At 41.3% G+C, this 19,617-nt stretch overlaps 1 pseudogene; it reads left to right on the plus strand.

The window, feature by feature from the left end:
- The first annotated feature begins 859 nt into the window (after window positions 1–859).
- Window positions 860–1,688, plus strand: LOC103731238 (annotated as a pseudogene).
- Window positions 1,689–19,617: the final 17,929 nt, after the last annotated feature.

Consider the following 19,617-nt stretch of genomic DNA (forward strand, 5'->3'; position numbering starts at 1 on the left):
ATTCTGTGACACATGGACCACATTAAATTGAGCCACCTCTAGCAGTCACCCCTGAATAGGTGTAGCCAGATACTAGGCACCCTCAATCACCTTTATTCTTTTCCAAAAACGGGGACACTTGTTTCATGAGTTTGCTATAGGGCAGCAAAAGGGTGTGGTCTAGCCCTGAAGAAGGGAAATTTAAGTACCCAAGTGAGAACAGAAAGTACTATGCACCTTTAACAAGTTTGCTCCCCACAGACCAGCTTACCTTTCCCATGAGGAGTAGGGACTCAGTGTTGCCCTTACAACTTGCAGCTTTAGGATGCCTCGCTGTCTCTTACAAAAGCTCGAGGGGAAAACAGGTGAAGGTCTTGGTGTCAGAGAGTTTTCAGTTCACACACAAGGGGAAGGCCATGCAGGGTCAGGTATCAAGGTGAGGGGCACACTGTGAGCATATACCAAGGCTCCCAACACCCCAGAATACAAGGGCTTCAACTTTCCCTACCTCACATGATCCAGTGGCAGCGCTGAGGGCTCAGGCCCTGTGACATGGCTGCACCCAAGGAGCCGTGTTTCTTCTTATTTCAGACTCTCACGGTTACAGCCCTGCCAGGAGTCCTGGCAACCCTGGAGAACCACTCAAGCAAAATCATACAACAAGCGTTGCTGAGCGCTGCCAGAGTATAGCTGTCAGCAGAGTCCACTTACCATCTTCCTCTCTCTCCCAGGCCCAGGAGTCCTCATTCCTATGACCTGAGCTCTCTCCTGGCCAAGGGAAGTCACACTGCATCATACTAAGAACAGGCAGCACAGCAATCTGCTGGATGACCCTCAGATCCAAATGGAGGCAAATAGCCTGGGTAGTGTCCAGGTCCCCATGCCTGAAACCCAAGAGGAGGCAGCCACTGCCTCTACTTCAAAGGAGGTTCCTGCTGGTGGAGCACTAAGTTTTCCCCAGAGTCCTCAGAGAGCCTCCTCCCTACCCATGATCATGGGCTCCATTCCAGGGGGCCCCTCTGATGAGGCTTCTAGCAGCCAAGTAGAGGAGGTGGAAGACCCCATGTCTGTTTTGCATACTGCACTAAATATAGAGGTGTCTGACTTAGTGCTGTTTCTGCTCTTCAAGTATGAAATGAAAGAGCTGACCACCCTGGCAGAAATTCTGCATATGCTCACCATAGATTATGAGGAGTACTACGTTGTGATCTTTACAGAGGCATCAACATGCTTAAAGCTGGTCTTTGGCATTGATGTGGTAGAAGTAGACCATATTGTCCACTCCTATACCCTTGTCCCTGCCCTGGGGATCACCTACGATTGGATGATGCATGGTACCCAGGGCATACCCAAGACAGACTTCCTAATAGTCATCCTAGGAATTGTCTTCATGGAGGGAAACTGTATCAGTGAGGAGGTAGTCTGGAGAAAGCTTAATACCATAAATTTCAGTCCTGGGAATGATCACTTCGTATATGGGGAGCCCAGGAACTCATCACTGAGCATTTTGTTCAAGAAGGTTACCTGGAATATAGGCAGGAGCGTGACAGCGATCCTCCTCACCATGAGTTCCTGTGGGGCCCAAGGGCCCGTGGTGAAACCTCCAAGATGAAAGTCTTGGATTTTTTGCCAGCATCACTAGGCGTAATCCCCAATCCTACCCTGTAAAGTATGCAGAGGCTCTGTTAGAGGAGGGAGAGGAAGTGTAGGCCAGAATTGCAAGTTGTAGTGCACTAGCAGTGTGCAACTGCATGTGATCAGGCAGAATCAGTGGTACAAATAATGGAGTGTCAGGCTAGTGCTGGCGGGAGGACACTGAACCATTCCACTCTTTCTGTTCTGTTTGGGTGACTCGGGGATACGTTTTCGTTATGTTCCAAAATGTTGCTACTTTTACTAGACTATTAACTCAGTTGAGATTTTCAAGTTGCAGTTTTTATTAGTAATACATCTACTATTATTTAAGTTAAGAGAGTGTTAATGTTTTGCCAAAAAAAAAAAACCTAAGATGTCTTCCATTTTATTTGTAGTCTGTCACAGGCTACCATGGCATTTGAAATGGCATTTCCTTGGCAATGCAAATAAACTTGGCATTAACATGAAGGATAGAATAAAATTTTTAATTTTTATTGCCTCATGCTCTCTCTTATTATTATTATTAACTAATGAAACTCAAAACTAAAGTGTTGTAAATTAAACTTCTGTCCTTCACTAAGCACCTGCTCTTTGCAGCACACTGTATTAGCAGTGAGATTCTAGGAGAAGAGAGATTTGTCCTAACGCATGACATGTTTGAGTGCAGGAGCAACAGCCCTATCAGGAATACAGTGAGAAGACCTATTAGAGTCAAAGTACAAGTAGAGGAAGGGTGCAAAGTGGAGTCTCCAAGAGAGAGCAGCCCAGTGTCAGTGCCCTAAACCAAGGCATATTGGGAGTCATGGAAAAGGCAACTCCTTCCTGGGGAGGCTTTGACTGTAATGAAACTCTGAAGCAAGCAGGGGCCCTTCATAGATGTAACTGCCTACAGCTGAGTGAAGGAAAAACTGATCTGAACAATCCCTTTTTGGTGGCGGACACAGCAGGGAGGAATCAGGCTTGGGGTGTAGCTCAATGATAGAACACTTCCACAGCATGTGCAATCGCATAGATTGTATCCCCATCACTTCAAAACACAAAACCAAAATACACGTAGCAGAATCCTGTCCTGAGGACAGAATGGCCAAACACACCATGTGCACTAGTGGTTATTTTTTGCATTTCAAAGAACAAATTTTACTTTGAGTTCAAGTTCAAAAGTGCCACATATAAAAAGCTTTAAATCAAACTGCATTATCACATAAATATAAATCCCATAACACTGTATAAGTCATGTTGGAATGTCTATATCACATATACAAAATTGTCCTTATAATTTTGTACAAAGCAATATTAAGTGTTCCAAATCATATCTAATCCGTTTTGTGCTATATATTTTGTTCAAGAGAATACATTATTCATACCTTTATTTTTGGTCTTTTTAAAAATTATTTATTTAATAACCATATAATTAGAACAGGCATTTCAATAACATTGACATATTCAATAACAATTTCCAGAGCTAAGATGTTTCTCTTTCAAAATTGGCTGTAAATTTTTAGGTTTACAGTTGAATTAATACAGTTATACAGTATTGTACTCCGTATAAACCATATAAGACATAAAATTAAATGAGGTTTTAAACTTTGGAAAAGATCTCCATTTCATTATTAAAATACACAGTTTCATACAGAAAAATTCATTTTTAATACAATTGACACTAAGTTCATATGCGTTTCTAATCTCTATATAATCTGATTATTACTAGTCACAGTCAGTTACTTTCTGAGCTCCTTGGCATCTGAGCATCATCAGGTAGATTTCAGTGGTAATGTTTTTCACATCTACTAAGTACTAAGGAGAAAATTATTATGCTTTGAATAATTTTTTTATACACCCACTTCCCAGGTAGCACCCTCCCATAACCACCCCCCCACTAGAGCCCTTATACTCTGATATCCCTGCTACTGTGCACTAGTGTTTTACCATCACCATCTGCGTGAGTTTCCTGTGCCATGGAGGAATCATGAAAGAGTGGGGCTTAGATCTTGGCCAGGTGCCCTTCTGCATGCCTCGTGGTCAGGGTACATAGAGCTATCAAGCAGATATTTTAATGCAGTTATGGCCAGTACAAGCAGCCAACTCTTAAGTAGACATTAGGTGTGGGGAGCTGGTGAAATGAACATAGTATAGTGGTGTGCGAGGAAAGAAGCTGGCCTTTGGAACACATTCTAGGAGCTTCCATGTCAGGGAATAACCACACAGATTTTGACATGTGTCTAATAAGAGAGAGGATTTATTGAATTTTATTCATAAAATTCCATTGTGGCAACTGCACTGTGTATTCTCTGATGTTTCCTGTAACATAGTGACAGTAGCAACACTGCCCCCCCCAGCTTGGAGGGGGCTGGAATCAAATGCAAATGCAAATAACAGCCACCTGCCTCTCCCTATAGCTCACCACACAAGGCAGTGCCTCGGGCTTAACAGGCAGCACCCGTGTTCCAGCAGCCCTGCTAGACAGGCTTTATCAGACCCACTTCTCTAGTAAGAGCCCAAGGCTCCCAATACTGGGAATTTCCTGGATCAGCTTCTGTCTAATAAGTGACAGGGCTGGGAGGAAACCAAAGATCTGCATGCACACCTGTAACCCAGGCTGTTCCTACACTTCCCAGTCCAAGGCTGACCCCCTAACTCTTTTGGCACAGCATAATGTGTATCAGGACACAAACAGAAGGACCCTGGAGGAGCCCAGTGTCACCTACTGAAAGCATCTCTAAAGAAAGGTGACTGCATGAGTCAAACTCAATTCAGGGATTGTCCGTGGCTGGGTCCTGGGCACTTGAGTGACTAGGTGTGGGTATTTCTGTCCTGTCCCAGCATTTTCCTGCATTCCTGATCCTTCCCCTGGTCATGCCTCATGTGCCTGCCCTTACTTCTCTCTACCCTGCCCTGTTGACTGACCTTCTTCATGTCTCCCCTCTACCAGTGTGCATTTAATGATTAGTTGAGTCATGGGGTCAGGAGACTTCATGACATTCTCAATAAACTCAAACTTCCCCTTTGTTAAATAATTGATTTGTGTAGGCTTCTAGGTAGATTACTTAGCCCAGGGGGACTCTTCAGTGGTGTAGATTTGAAGGAATGAGTTTATTGAGGTCACTACAGAACCCTGGATGATTCAAAGGCAGCTACACCACTAGGCCATCCCCTGGTCAACCTATTAGCAGGTAGACCACTGAAGCATTTCGCTCCCAGCAGGAATGACTCACAAAGGCCATAACATACGAAACACACAAAAACCTACACCACTGAAAAGTCCCCGCTGGGCTATAAACAGGCAGATAATCCACCTAGAATCCTACACAAATCAATTATTCAACAAGGGAAAGTTTGAGTTCTTGAGAATCTTGTGAAACCTCCTGACCCCATGACTCAAGCAATCATTAAATGCAAACTGGTACATCTCAGGATTGAATGACTACAATCATGTCTAACTAAATAAGTATGAGCGTTGTTATGATACCACATATGAAGATTAGCCAATCAAAATGAGCATGTCTTGGGACAGGAAAACGACCTCTGTGTGGAAGAAGTGGAAAGTAGTGACAGTTCTGTTGTCATCCTCAAAAGACTGACCCAGCGGCCAGTAGGACTGCAGGTGCAAATGCAAAGCACAGCCGAGGATGCAGTTGTTCAGTTACACAGTCATATTTGGACTATCAGTACATCAGGATGGAGTGGAGTTCACTCATGCATTGCCATGTTTGGGAACAGCCCTAGTCTGGGGATGACCATACTGCTTATGTGGTCCCGTCTGAAAGAGTCAAGAAACCAGGAGAAGCAGTTGGAAGATATCAACACAAAATGAACACAGGAGTGGGGGCAACTGGGAAGCAGTAACAAAGGCTAGACTGCTCTGCCTTGGAGGAAGATACGTACACATACATATCTATCTCTCATGAACAGTCTTTATTATATCCAAGCTTGATCTAACTGAGGAATGACCATTAAGCCAAGCATAGAATAGTCAACTTACCCTTCAGGAATGGGATCAATTTTTCCTAAGTGATACAGGGACTAGCCCTTGACAAAGTGTGTCTCTTAGCACAGAGGGGGCTGCTCTGGAAATGTACAGTTTTGTACACTTCTTTCAGCAAAAGGAAGAGGTAGGGCCCTGCCACATTTCTGCTTCCCAAAATAGGGTAAAAACTCCTCCTCCAGACTGGCTGTGACTCATCCTGTGTCATCACATGACAAAGAGAATGATGACCTCAGCAGATGATTGCTGCTCTAGGAACACTAGAACTTAGTGGTCACTATTTGGTGGACATCCCTAGGGGAGGTAAAGATAGTTTTGACTCTCTTGGGGGATGTTTATTGCTGTTTAGTCCAGAATTCTCCTAATGGTAGTGTGGCACCATGACTACTCAGAGTGTGGATGAGGACTGTGCAGCCACACTTGACCCAATGGTTAGCCAAGAGCCAGCAAGAGTATTCTCATCTAATATTTCACCTTATCCAAAGATGGATTTAAGAGAGGGCTTGGAGAGTTCTTGTGATCAAGTTGTGACAAAAGGTCTAGCCTTCCAAGAGAAACTTCACCCTGAGGACAGAAGCCAACCTATGGATACTACAGAAGGCAACACTAACCTACTCAGCCTGTCCTTCCCCAGGAAGCTATGGACCATAGGAAACAATGAGGTTTTCAAGTCTATAAACTGGAGCGAAGATGGAGATGCCATCATGATTGAACTGGACCTTTATCAGAGAGAGATCCTTCAATGCAGAGGTACAGAGAAGATATTTGAAAGAGACAACTTGAAGAGTTTTATTTGCCTGTTTAACCTGTATAGATTTAGGAAGATACACCCAGAAGACTGCAGATTACTCTCAGGACAACAGGAAAACTATGGTAAAGTAGAAAGCATTTTTGCCTCTCGTGTGTGTGTGTGTGTGTGTGTGTGTGTGTGTGTGTACGCACTAAATACCTTTTCATGTCAGGACATTGCATGAATGATGTGCCTTAAGTTCTTAATTTAGTGCCAGATATTATTTACCTAAATATAGAAGTATAGACTTGACAGTATAGACTTTAATTTTAACCTACACGCTGCCCCTTTAAGATATGTAAAGGCAGCAAGTTAATGTCACATACACGTATTACCACATTAACCTATTAATCCTTTATTTTTAGTGGAGTCGTGTTGCAGGATATAACAACTCTTGACAGAATCTTCAGTTTTTTTCTCCATCACAAAATCACCAGTATAATGGGGTAGGGTCAATGTATGTTGTATTTCAAAAGGAATAACCAATTCCATTTTGGTTTAGGTCTACCGCAACACCAACTTTCAGAGGAACAATCCAGAGCTCCTCAAGAAAAGGTGAAATGAGACACCCTGCTCAGGGGAGCGATGCAGAAACGCCACACACAAGTGCTGATGAGCAAAGACCCCATTCTAAGAAAAATAAACTTTTACCTATCAGGTGTTCTCCACGATTACATAAGGCCAAGGAAGAGCATAGGAAGACCCAGCAGTTGGTGCCCAACCATCAGGGACCCACAGGCAATCTTTCCTTTGTGCCTTCTAGCTCAGGTGAAAAGAGAAATATACCTATAAACACCCTGGACAACTAACTGTCTCCTTTAGGAGACAAGTGGTCCTGGTGGGGAGGGCACATCTGCTAATGTCACAGTTTCCATTCCAGCAACTGGTGAAACACAAGGCGCAAAGGATGTGCCCAGTCACTCCTTAGGGTTCCTCACACATGTGCATGTAATGTACATGTACAACACTTGCTGTTCCATGCTGAAGGTGGCACTTTTCTGCCATGTCTCTAAATGAGTCCTTTGAGGAGAAAAAGGAGGTGGGGAGCAAGAAGGAGAATGAGGAGGAGGAGGAGGAGGAGGAGGGGGAGAGGGAGGAATATTCTGAGAACATGTGTATAATGTGTGTGTTGTTCAAAGACAAAAAAAATCTATGAACTCAGGTACCCATAAAGACTGATAAACATTTTTTGAAAATGAACAAACTTCTATTTTTACAAAATAAAAAGAATCTCGCAGTGGTGAATGATTACCCTAAACTAGAGTCTGTAGTCTGTATTCTGTCTAATCCTCTGCACTTTTCCCAGATCCTTGGCTTCCAGTCCCCTGGGATTGCTGTGCCCTTCCACGTGAAGCAGCAGCATTTTCATACCCTGAGCAAATCATTCTGGAAGCTCAGGTAGATATTCTCCCCTGGGTCTGACCTGTTGCTAAATGGGCAAAAGGACATCACTCCTGACTGGAGGTGTCACATGAAGCTACTCAGGTATCTTGTAACAAGAGACCCCATCTTCCTATGTCCTTGCCTTAGTCAATATTACCAGGAAGTTGTTCATCAGAAGCTGAGGGTCTCTCCCCTGTACCCAGCATCCCTGCAGAAGCCCATCTCAAACTCTAGCAGCCCATCTGCCAAGGGATGAAAACCACTGTAACTCAGCCCCCAAGATACAGCCATTCCTGTTACCACATGGGGGTGGGATAGTGGCTCATACATAAGGAAGACAGACACTAGAAACTGCAAAAACACTGGCAAACTTGTTACAAAGCAACACCACCGCCAAACTGTCCTCAAAGAACTTCATAGTCCAGAACAATATTTAAGATTCTCAAGATTAGAAAATAGATGGATAACACCCATCTTTTATGAACCAAGGCACACTTTCCAAATAGTAAGAACATTCTGAATGGACAAACAATTCCCTGGTCATATTTTGTGTCGATTTTTCCATCTCTGCACCATACCCTGTCGTACGACCTTACATCTGCCACCGCTTGATGCAAGAAAGGATGTCCTACTGGCACTGAACATAGTTTTTTTCCTGTAGAAGTCCACTGTCTCTGTCACAACTCATTGTCACCCCAGAATGGCAGCACCATTCTGGAAATGAAGCACACCTCACCATGCTTCCGTTGTGTCCTGTCTTACACCTGCCCCACCGGAAATCACTGTCTGTCAGTGTGACTAATGCAACTGTTCAGGTGTTCAGGAAAGAAGAGTCACATGGAGCATAGTGAAGACTCAAAGGTGACAAATCATTTGAAGAAGAAAATTCTCAGCCTACCAAGAGGACTGATAAAATTGCCAAGGGCAGCATAGAAAACTGCCAATGACTGAAGAAAGCCAATCCTTTGTGATCCCTTTCAAATTAGGTGGATGGTATAGCACTTGAGAGCCCCTGCCAAAAGCCAAGCATGGTGGTACATGCCTGTAAAAAACAGTATCTAATATACCCAAGACTGGCCTTGAACGCCTGATCCTTCTGCCTTTTCTCAAATGGTAAAATTACAGGCCTACCAAGAGGACTGATAAAATTGTCAGGGGCAGTATAGAAAACAGCGTTCCCCCTGTAGCTGCAACTCACCTTATTATTGCTGCCTTAAAGACTATATTAGTTGCGTTTTGCTGAGCAGTTATTATTAATAATTTGTGTGACAAAGTCCCAGCTCCTATGCACATACCTGGGTACAGTGTAACACCGTGGCGCACTGTATGTAGGAGGAGATGTGATTTCTTACCACTGAGGTATTAGAAGAACCTCACAGATGATTTTTCAATCCTGAAATTTCAATAGGACATTGCTCTTTTTTTCTTAGAGAAGGAAAGATTCTGTAAAATAATAATAATATAATAATAATAACAACAACAACAACAACAACATATTAAAATCCAGGAGCCTGAGCAAGAGAACAAAGAGGAAAGCCTCAGTGAGTGGGGGACATTGCAAGGATTCAAAGGACTACAATGGCAATAGCTAGTATGTGGCAAAGCCAATTTAGAGAGGCCCAGAATCCCTGGCACTCAGCTCTGTCTAGAATCCAGTACAATGGGGAGGGAACAGAAGGAGAAATGAGGAGGGTACAGGGCATGTGGATAGGCCTGGGAATTCTAAGAATCATCACTGTCAGATTGTGATGCCCAGGTGTGTTGGGTGAATGGACCAGAGGCATTTCAGATGCTCTACCCTCTTTTCAGAATTCCTCCTATCTGGGTCAGGAAGAGCATATCTATTACCGTATATTATTCTGGGTATGTAGCATCTCTTAGTCACTCAAGTGGTTCACAGGACCCTTCCCATTATGCCAGGCCTGGAAAATATCCTGGTACCTGCTGGGGACAGATGATTAGTTCCCTCTGTTCAGTGGAGACACTTTGAACCATGCTATGTGAGAGGGTAGATGGGCAAATGATGCCTAACAGCTCAGACATGCCAAGAATTCCAGTGAGCTGTGGCAAGAAGTGGTCAGCAGAATGCAGTGGAACACTGGAGATAGAATGCCTAGGGTCAGTTATTTCACCTCTACAGAGAAGACTGGATATGGACATGTTTGGAAAAATTATTCCAATGGTGTCGTTGCCTTAGGGTGCCTTCTGTGGCTTCCAAGTCCTTGGGACATCTGGGTACAGGTGTCCTGTGGCTATACTGGCAGGCCTACACTGCCCACAGAAACGTGTCTGGAATAGAAGTTTTTTTCCAAAGTACTGAGATTTGCCAAGAAGGACACCTAACAGAAATGGCACAGGTTTCCTTGCTAAGGTGATAGGGTTGAACAGGGAGGGCATGTGCATGAAGCAACATGTACCACTCTTGGTAGCATCTACATCTTTGAAATAGTATTTGGGCCTGAAGAAAAAACATCTCCAAAGATACTCTCATTGGCAGTTTCCACAAACAGTGAAGATGTGTGAGCATAGCTAACTGAACTATGGATTTGTTTGTGGAAGCAGAAGATTGTTCGGTGTAGAGCTGCATCCCTGCCATGCATGTGTTTCTGTTGGAACTGAAACTTCTGAAGTTGCAGAGCAGTAGAATGCTCCATTCTCACAGCCTCCTCCCTACAAGGTTTTTACTCTTGGCAGGATCAGAAAGCACTGATACTAGCTAGCACTCAAGTGCAGATTCCATTGTTGCATTTGCTTCTCTGACTCTCCAGCACACTCAAGGAAAACCGTTGTTGGAAGTGGAAAGCTGCCCTTTCCACAGGCCACAAAGCTAACTGAGTCAAACTGGCTTATGATATGCACAGCAAGGAAGCCTCACAAGTGAGTACTGTATTGCGGAGCAACTGACTCTTAACCATGATGGGTTCACAACTAACCTGATTGAGAGGAAAGGAAAGAGACTACAACTTCAGCTAACCAGGCTCTCCAATCTAGTTGTTTCCAATATTACAGGACACTGAAATAAGTCACTCCAATGTCTCATCAATTTTTGAACTTCTCTCTGCTAGAGAAAATACACAAATACGTGGAAATTGAATGACACACTATTGACCGATCAGTAAGTCATTGAAGAAATCAGGAAGGAAATGAAAAATTACTATTTCCAAATAAAAATAATGAGGGGCTGGAGAGATGATTCAGCGTTTAAGAGCACTGACTGCTCTTGCAGAGGAACTGGGTTTGATTCCCAGCACCCACAGAGTGAATAATAACTGTAACTCCAGTTACAGGGGAATCTGATGCTCTCTTCTGACCTCCACATACATTGCATGGCATGGGTACACTTACACACATGCAGGCAATACACTCATACACATGAAATAAAAATAAAAAATAATGAAAAATTATCAGAACATTTCTGAAACATCAAAAAAGTTCCATAAGGGAAATTTATAGCTTTAAGTGCTCACAATAAAAAAAAATCTGAGGCAGTTCAGATATGATGCAGAACAGGTCAAACCCAAAATTTGTTGACCTAAAGAAATAATAAACATATGGGCAGAAATTAATTAAATGGAAAGTGAATGAACAATACAAAGAATCAATGAAATGAAGAATTGACTCTGAAAAGATAAACAAGATTGATCAACCCTTAGCCAAACTGAAAAAGGAGAGAGAAAAATGTACATATTAATAAAATTAGAGATTAAAAGGGAATATGACAAGAAATGCCAGTGAAATTCAAAGAATCATTAAGGAATACTCTGCAAATCTGTATTAAAAAGTAGAAAAAAGTCTAGAAAGAAATGGATAAATTTGTAGACACTTATTATCTACCAAAATTAAATCAAGAAAATTTAAATAACTTAAGCAAATCTGTTATAAACAACGAGGTTGAATCAGAAAGAGGCTCCCAACAAAAAACTGCCCATGAACAGATAAATTCACTGCCAAATTCTACGAGGCTTAATCATGCTTAATAAATTACATTATTAAAGAAGAAAGTGAAGAATTCTTCAAAATTCATTCTTCAAAACCACTACTACGCTGTTTCCAAAACCATATAAAGATACAACAACAGAAAACAAAACTGTAAACTAATTTCCCTAATGATCATAGATGCAAGAATTCTCAGTAAATTACATGAAAAGCAAATGGGTTTCATGAAATACATGTATGAAAATGTCATAATATGATCCATTATTTTGCACATTTTGCATTTTTGAATTCTGAAGTTCACAATATTTCCTGAAGGTATACTGTATTCACACATGAGATCATGAATGTCATTTAAATATATGTGGGAATCCACTGGCCACTGCATTAGGGTCCAGCTACAGAAAGAAAAACAGGTGACCATACTCATTAGACTTCATGTGACAGAGGGACAAGAACACCAAGAGAAAATTTCTTTGTTAGTTTTTCATTTGCTGTTAGCATACATTTTTCTCCTAGTTCTTAAGTTTTTCACTAATTCATCATTACCACTTTTATTTTAAACAATTATATATCAACTTCATTTACATATTGTGCTGGTTAATTTTTATTGTCAACTTGACATGACCTAGAGTCACCTGAGAAGATGGAACTTCAAATAATTACCTTCATCAGTTTGACCTGTGGGCCTGTCTGTGATAGATTGTCTTTGATTATTAATTGATGCAGGAGGGTCCAGCCTACTCTGGGCAGCACCATCACTAGACAGTGAGTCTGGGCTCTATGTGAAAGCCAGATGAGCATGAGCCAGTGAGCGATTCATTAAGCCACATTCTTTCATGGTTTCTGCTTCAGTTCCTATGAGTTCTTGCCCTAACTTTCCTGAATGATGGCTTGTGATCTGGCGGTGTAAGCCAAATAAACCCTTTCTTTTCAAACTGCAAACTAAAACACATACTAAGGTAATCATCTCTGTACAGTTGCAATTTCCAGTGCTCTTTGTTTCTTTGTTTTGATGCAAATTCCTATCTGGTATCATGATCATCATCATTAAAGTGTTTGCGTGGTGTGGGCATGCACCTGCCACAGCATGCACGATTGGAGGACAGCTTTCAGGAGTTGGTTCCACGCCTTCTACCTTGTTTCTGAGGCAGTGTCTCTCTTGGTGTTTCTGCTGCATTGTTCACTCCAAGCTACCTGGCCCATGTACTTCTGGGTGATTTTCTTGTGCCTGCCTCCCATCTCTCTGTTAGGAGTACTGGGATTACAAATGTGTGCCTCTGGCTTTTTATGTGGGTTCCAAGTATTGAGCTCATGTCATCAGACTTACTTGCATGATAAACTCTTTTACCTGTGCAGTCATATCTGTATATAGAATTGTAGATTGATGCCTTTCTCTTTTAGTGCCTTGAGTGTTTTGCTCTTCTCTCCTCTAGCTTTTGTTGCTTTTGATAAGAAGTATGCTCTCTAAGATCTAAGACCTCTCCAGCCATGTGTATTCGGCTGTGTTTACAGTACCACACAAGTTTCCAACCATTGACAGGGCTTTATGTCCAATTAGGTAGCTGTTGATTACACCCAAGATAAAACTGCCACTACCGCACCCATGCCATTTGCTGCACTGATGTGGTTTTTAGGCCTTGAAGCTGAGGTTGTGCCATTGATTGATGTTCTCCCTTAGCAGCTTACATAGGGCTCTCCAAAGTTATGAGAGCTAGCCTTCAGGGGAGGTGGCTTTCAGGTCAGTTCCAGCTCCATTACTGTCAGCATACACAAGACCTATGCAAACTCAAGCAGACAAAAACCCAGCGCAGAACCGTGGAAATGGGCAACAAGCCCCAATCTTAGTCTATTCGAAGAATTATTGGCAACTGATAGCTGTTGGGCGAGGAAGAGCTGATCTTCTTAAAGGGAGGGACATAGGCTTCCTAGTCCCCAGTGGATGAACTTGCACTGAGGGATCTCTGGGGACACTAACTTGACACAATAGGTCTTAACACAAATGACAGAAGGTATGAAATCCAGTGGAGTGGGGCGTTATGGGAGGATACCAGTGGGGAAGGGGTATAAAGATGACTAAGGTTGATTAAGATGTTCTGTATGAAACGCACAAAAATTCAATAAAAATTTACCAAAAAAAGAAAAAAAAATGAAGTATGCTATCATTTTTATTTTCATTCATATATTTGTAAAGCATGTTTTCCCATTTGGCTACTTTGAATTTTTTTCTCTATTTTGGTCACAGGTTTTCAGCAATCTAATTATTAGGTTTTCTGTAATTTTCTTTTTCTTAGACTTCTTGGTTTAGGATGTGTAGGTTTACAGTATCCATCATAGTTTTTCATTTAGTATTTCTTCAGGTTTGCCATCTTTCATACTTCTTTTCCCTCATGGATCTCAAAACGCATCTATATAATTAGGTCACTGGAAGTCCCCTTATAGATTATTCATTATTTCCAACACTTTAAAAATTATTTCAGTTTATAGTCTTGTGTCTTCGTATTCACTAATCTCTTCTCTGTTCTGGCTAATCTTCCATTAACTTACACATATTTTTATCCTAGAATTTTCTTCATATTTAAAAAATTATGTGACTCTTTAAAATATATTCCTAGTATTTATTTTTCACATTTTTGCTTATTTCTTGAACATATGGAATTCAGTTTTAATAACTGCCTTATTGTCTATTTGCTGTCTCATTTTAAATCAGTGATAGTAGTCTCCTGTTTCTTTGAAACCCTGGTAACTCTTCTTACATGGAAAACATTGTAAATTTTACTTTATTTGAGTGCTTTATATTTTTTCTTTACAAATGACTATTCTTAATCTTTGTTTGAGGACATAGTTTAAATTACTAAAAACACTATAGCCCTGTTCAGTCTTGTTTGAGCTTTGTTATGTGAGATCAGAGCTGTGTTTGACCTGGAATCAATATTTCTTCACCAGCAAGACAAAAACCTTCTATGTACTCTAATCCAGTGCCCTATCAATTATGAGGTTTTGTACTTTACCTGATAGAAATTGTCTCCAGCATTCCATGAGCTAAGAACTCAGTGTAATTTGTAATGTCAGCCAGCAAGCTCCATCTACCTATACTTTCCAAGATTCACAGAGACATGCTTTTAACTGAAGGACAAATCAGTGTTCTACTCTGTGCAATGTAACTGCACTATCCTTTCAGGCAATAATCTGGAGGCAACTGAAGGGCTTGCGTCTCTTGCTTTGCATCTATCACAAATCAGCATCCTTTTTTGACTGCTGGGTGTCCAATACATTGAAAAGTGTTCTTTCATATATTTTGCCTAGTTTATTGCTTAAGGTAAGTGTATAAATTTAATTTTCATTACTTCATATAAGTAAAAAGCAGAATTTTTTATTGAATTTCATACAGTATTTCCCACTCACATCCAGACCCCTCCCCCATTCATGCCCCCCCATACCGAACCCTATGCACTTTGCCATACATGCTGAGTCCTATTCAATCAGGTGTTTGCACCCAAATGTCCTTCATGTAAATGCATCCACTGGAGTCTAGTCAGTCTATCCAGTGGTCACATGTAAGTCATACTCTCCCTCACCCAGCAGCAACCAGTCTCAAATAGTTCTCGATCTAGTGCTGGCCCACCACCTATTTCTCACTTCCCCTTTGGGCCCTTGTTTGATGCCACCGCTGTGGCAGGTGCACATGAACAAGCCTCCAGTGGCCTGGAAGACTACCATTTGACGCCACCGCTGTGGCAGGTGCACATGAACAAGCCTCCAGTGGCCTGGAAGACTCCACCTCCCTGGGTTATGAACGAGCCCTGGCTTTTACAATCTTTCAGCCTCTTGTTTCGTAATGGTCTCTGAGCCATGGATGGGTGAGGTTACATATAGGAGCCCAATCCTACACTCTACAGTCTCTTATTCTCCAAAACATGGCCAGTTGAGGCCTTCTGTGTGTATCACACTCTGATGTACATGGAAGCCTCACTGGTGAGAGTTGAGGGGTGCTTTAGCCCTCTCTCTACCCCTTACTCTGCTATGTTCCATGAGCCTTGGTTGTAGAGATTCAACTGCAGATGTGTCACCTAGTACCGGGCATACCTCAGGTGTATGTTCTCTATGCCTGATTTCTGTCTGACTTGGGTTTGCACAGATCTTGTTCAGCCTCTTGCACAAAAACCTCTGTGAATTCATATGTGCAATTGCCGTGCTATATTCAGAAAACAGTTCTTCACTGTAGCTGTCCACCACTTCTCCTTCCACCAACAACCCCTCCACAAGGATCCCTGAGCCTTGTGGGGAGGAGTGTGATGGAGTGTCTCATTTAGGACTTAGAGCTATGGAATCTCTTCTTTTGTGGACATTGAGCAGTTGCAGGTCTCTGTGTTAATCATCATCTACTGCAAGAAGCTTCCCTGGTAAGGGGTGAGGGTATCACTAATCCCTGGGCATAACAATATGTCACTAGGAGTTGGTTTAATACGATGTCCATTTAGCAGAATAATAGCAGTAGGTTCTCCCCTAGGGCCTATGACCTGTCTAGCCACAGGCTCTTGGCTGCTATAATAGTGCTGGGAATGGTCTCCATTTGTGAATCAGACCTTCAATCCAATCAGGAGTACTTGGTTATTCCCATTATCATATTAACACTATACTCTTTTGGTAGCCTTCAGGGTTCACAGCTCTGTAAGGTTGATACTTTTCTCCTCCAGTAGTGTGCATAGCACCTTCCAGCACTATGACAGTTATCCAGTAGGGATGAAGCTACAAGATAAACACCTGCTTGTGTTCTTCATGTTCTATGACTCGGGTATGTGCTGTTTTCAGCAGTCTTACCATAAAGTTCTGGAGGGCAAGCAAGAGCAATAGCAGTAGCAATAGCCAGTAATGGTAGAGGGTCTCTGGGACCTCACTGGCCAACAACTCTGAAAAAGGGAGCCAATTCTTACCACTGGGTTTTTCATTTGCTAGACCCTGGTGTCTGATAAGGACATTGTCCTCTCATTATTGAATAACAATAGTTAGACTCTTTTCATATATGCATATGTGTATATTTTAGGAAGCACCTACAGTAGTAGGCTTCCATATGATTTTTTTCAAAAGGCCTTTAGCACTAATTATCCCTTCTGGTCTTCCTTCCTTTTCTCTGCACTCCCATATACCACCCCATTTAACGCTTCCTGTTCCATTATTCCCGTTCCCCCTTTATATCACTGCATTTTATCTCCCCTCCTTTGAAAGCTCGCATTCCAGGATCCCTTGCTAATTTCCTGACCTCTGTGGGTGTCCCAAATGAAACACACATATCTAAAGATTCCACATATGAAGGGAAACCTGAGATTTTTGTCTTTCTGGATCTCGTCTACTTAAGTTTCTTACTTATTTTGCCAAGTCTGATATGAGTTGTACTTAAAATGTATTTTAAAGCATGCTTTACACTAAGAGGAAAAATATATTTTGCTTAAATGTTTTGTTTCCACTACGCATCAATATCTTACTTGGTTCTACGTCACTTCTGGTGTCTATCATTTGAAATGCAGTTAGTAGGGTATGTGCAGTCACTCACCTTCTTTCAGTCATAAATAAGGTGCTACATAGATACAATTATGTCTTCTTTTTAAATCCAACCCTCCTGAACAAGTACCGAGCTAGATTTCTCAAGAAGAATTATGTTGCATTTAACAATATTCTACATAACCTGACTGTATCCACTATTTGTATAAAAGGCAATATGCAGACAATCTTGGCACAAGAAGCAATTACGCTTATATTCTTCACTGTGTGTGTAACTTGTCTCTTTTCTAATTTCATAACAAGCAATTTCTTAAAAATATTTCCATTGATTCTCCAAGAGTTTCACACACCATATTTCAATCACGTTCAGATTCTGTCCCCTATCTTCACATCTCCAGCTTCATGTCTTCTGTTATTATTTGTCTTTTTAAAGGCCTTTCAATTCTAATCTGTATTCCCCAAATGCTCTTTGATGTGGGTCCATCACTTACAGACTGTTCAACATACTCAGCATCACATCAGTAAAGAAAACTGACTCTCCTTCCTCTCCCAGCAGCTATCAGTTGTCCATAGGTCCTTAGCTAGGGCTGGGACTTCTTGGCCACCTCCCTATCCACGCTGACTTTTTCTCTGACTTGTCACACGCACAAGCAAATTTTTAAAAATCAGTATCAGTCATCGCTGCCAGTAATTGCAAGCAATACCTAAAAACGTACTTTTAAACTTTCCTTGGTTTCCATAAGAACAATTAACAATTTCCTTCATAAATGATTATACAACACAGTTTCTTGATACGTGATTATCTCTCACAAAATCAATGTCATACAAAAACTGTAACTCTGTCAATTCATCTATTTTCTCAGTTTCTGAAATCAAAATTCCTTCATTAAAAATTTCATTCCACAGTGTCTTAAAATATAGTTAATACTGATATAATTTCATATTATTTTATGTCTCAGGAAATTAATTTTTCTTCATAAAATAACTATGTGTCTTTTTCTCTGTGAGCACTTTATTTTGGCACATACAATTCATTTTTCTAAAACTCATAAATTCCTGGATTTTACCAAATTAACTCATCCAGAAATGCTTTCATAAATTTTCTGCTATAAACTGTATGCATAAAACTTAGCTCCTTATAATGGAATAATCATATATTAATTTCTTTTTCTCCTACTGAAATATGTATTCAAATATCATTACTTATTTGGCCAGATTTTTACCTGTGTTGAAAAGCCATCATTTCCCAATCACCATCTTTCTAATAACTCTCAGGCTAACATTGGCTATTTCAGTTACTCTGACCTTTTCAAAAAGACCATTTCTAATTTTAATGTTATGAATTTCTACTCTTATCTATACTAATCTACATCTTTTGCTTTGCCTTGGATTTGTGTTGCATTTTAAAAAATAGTTTCATAAAACAGAAACCTAGGTTTTTTACTTATTTTCTTTCTGATATAAGCATGTAATGAGATAAATTTTCCTGTAATTATGGACTTGCGTTCACCCTACAAATTCTGATATGCTGTATTGTTTTAGTTGTTTCTTTGTTTTTTGTTTGTTTTTTGAATATTTTATTTTATTTTATTATTTCTTTTATTTTATATATACGAGTGTATTGCCTGCATGCATGTAAGTGCACCATGTCCAGCAATGCCCATAGAGGTCAGAAGAGGGCATCAGATCCCCTAGAACTGGAGTTAACAGATGATTGTTAGCCACCATGTGGGTGCTGAGAATCAGACCTGAATTGTCTGCAAAAGCAGCCAGTGCCCTTAACCACTGAGCAACCTCTCCAGCTCCTGGTTGCTTGTTTTGAAATAGGGTCTCATGTATACTCTATAGCTAAGGATGATGTTGAACTTCTGATCCTTTGTCTCTACCTCCTGAGTGTTAGGATTATAATTGATAGGTAAAAAGTTGGCAGAGAATGAAAGAATGGAGGAGGAGGTACCAGGGCACAGATAAAACTCCATCAAAATAGGGTTTATTAGCAAAGGAACACATAGGACAGATTCCCTTCCGGGAAGGGAAAATGTCTGCCCGGGTCTTGAGCTAGGGTCTTTTTAAAAGGGAGGCTTCTGCCTCCTGAAGAAAGCGGGAAGATGTATTTTTTTAAAGTTGGGTTTGGGGGGGGGAGTGGGAGAGTGGGACTGTTAAAACCTGTCCTCTTTAGAGATCAAAGGAGAAGCCTGTTGTGTTGGCCAAACAGTGGAGAAAAGTCTACTTCTCTTGACTTTAAAGACCAAGGTGCTTATCAGCTAGGTTCCGTTTTCTCAGGAGCATGAGAAGTCCTTGGGATCCTGTTGGTGAGGTGGAGAAATGTCTGCCTCTCTTGACTTCAAAGACCAAGGTGCTTATCAGCTAGGTTCCCTTTTCTCAGGAGCATGAAAAGTCCTTGGGATCCTGTTGG

The sequence above is a fragment of the Nannospalax galili genome, unplaced genomic scaffold (assembly GCF_000622305.1).
Source record: "Nannospalax galili isolate Female #2095 unplaced genomic scaffold, S.galili_v1.0 scaffold513, whole genome shotgun sequence".
Classification (NCBI taxonomy): domain Eukaryota; kingdom Metazoa; phylum Chordata; class Mammalia; order Rodentia; family Spalacidae; genus Nannospalax; species Nannospalax galili.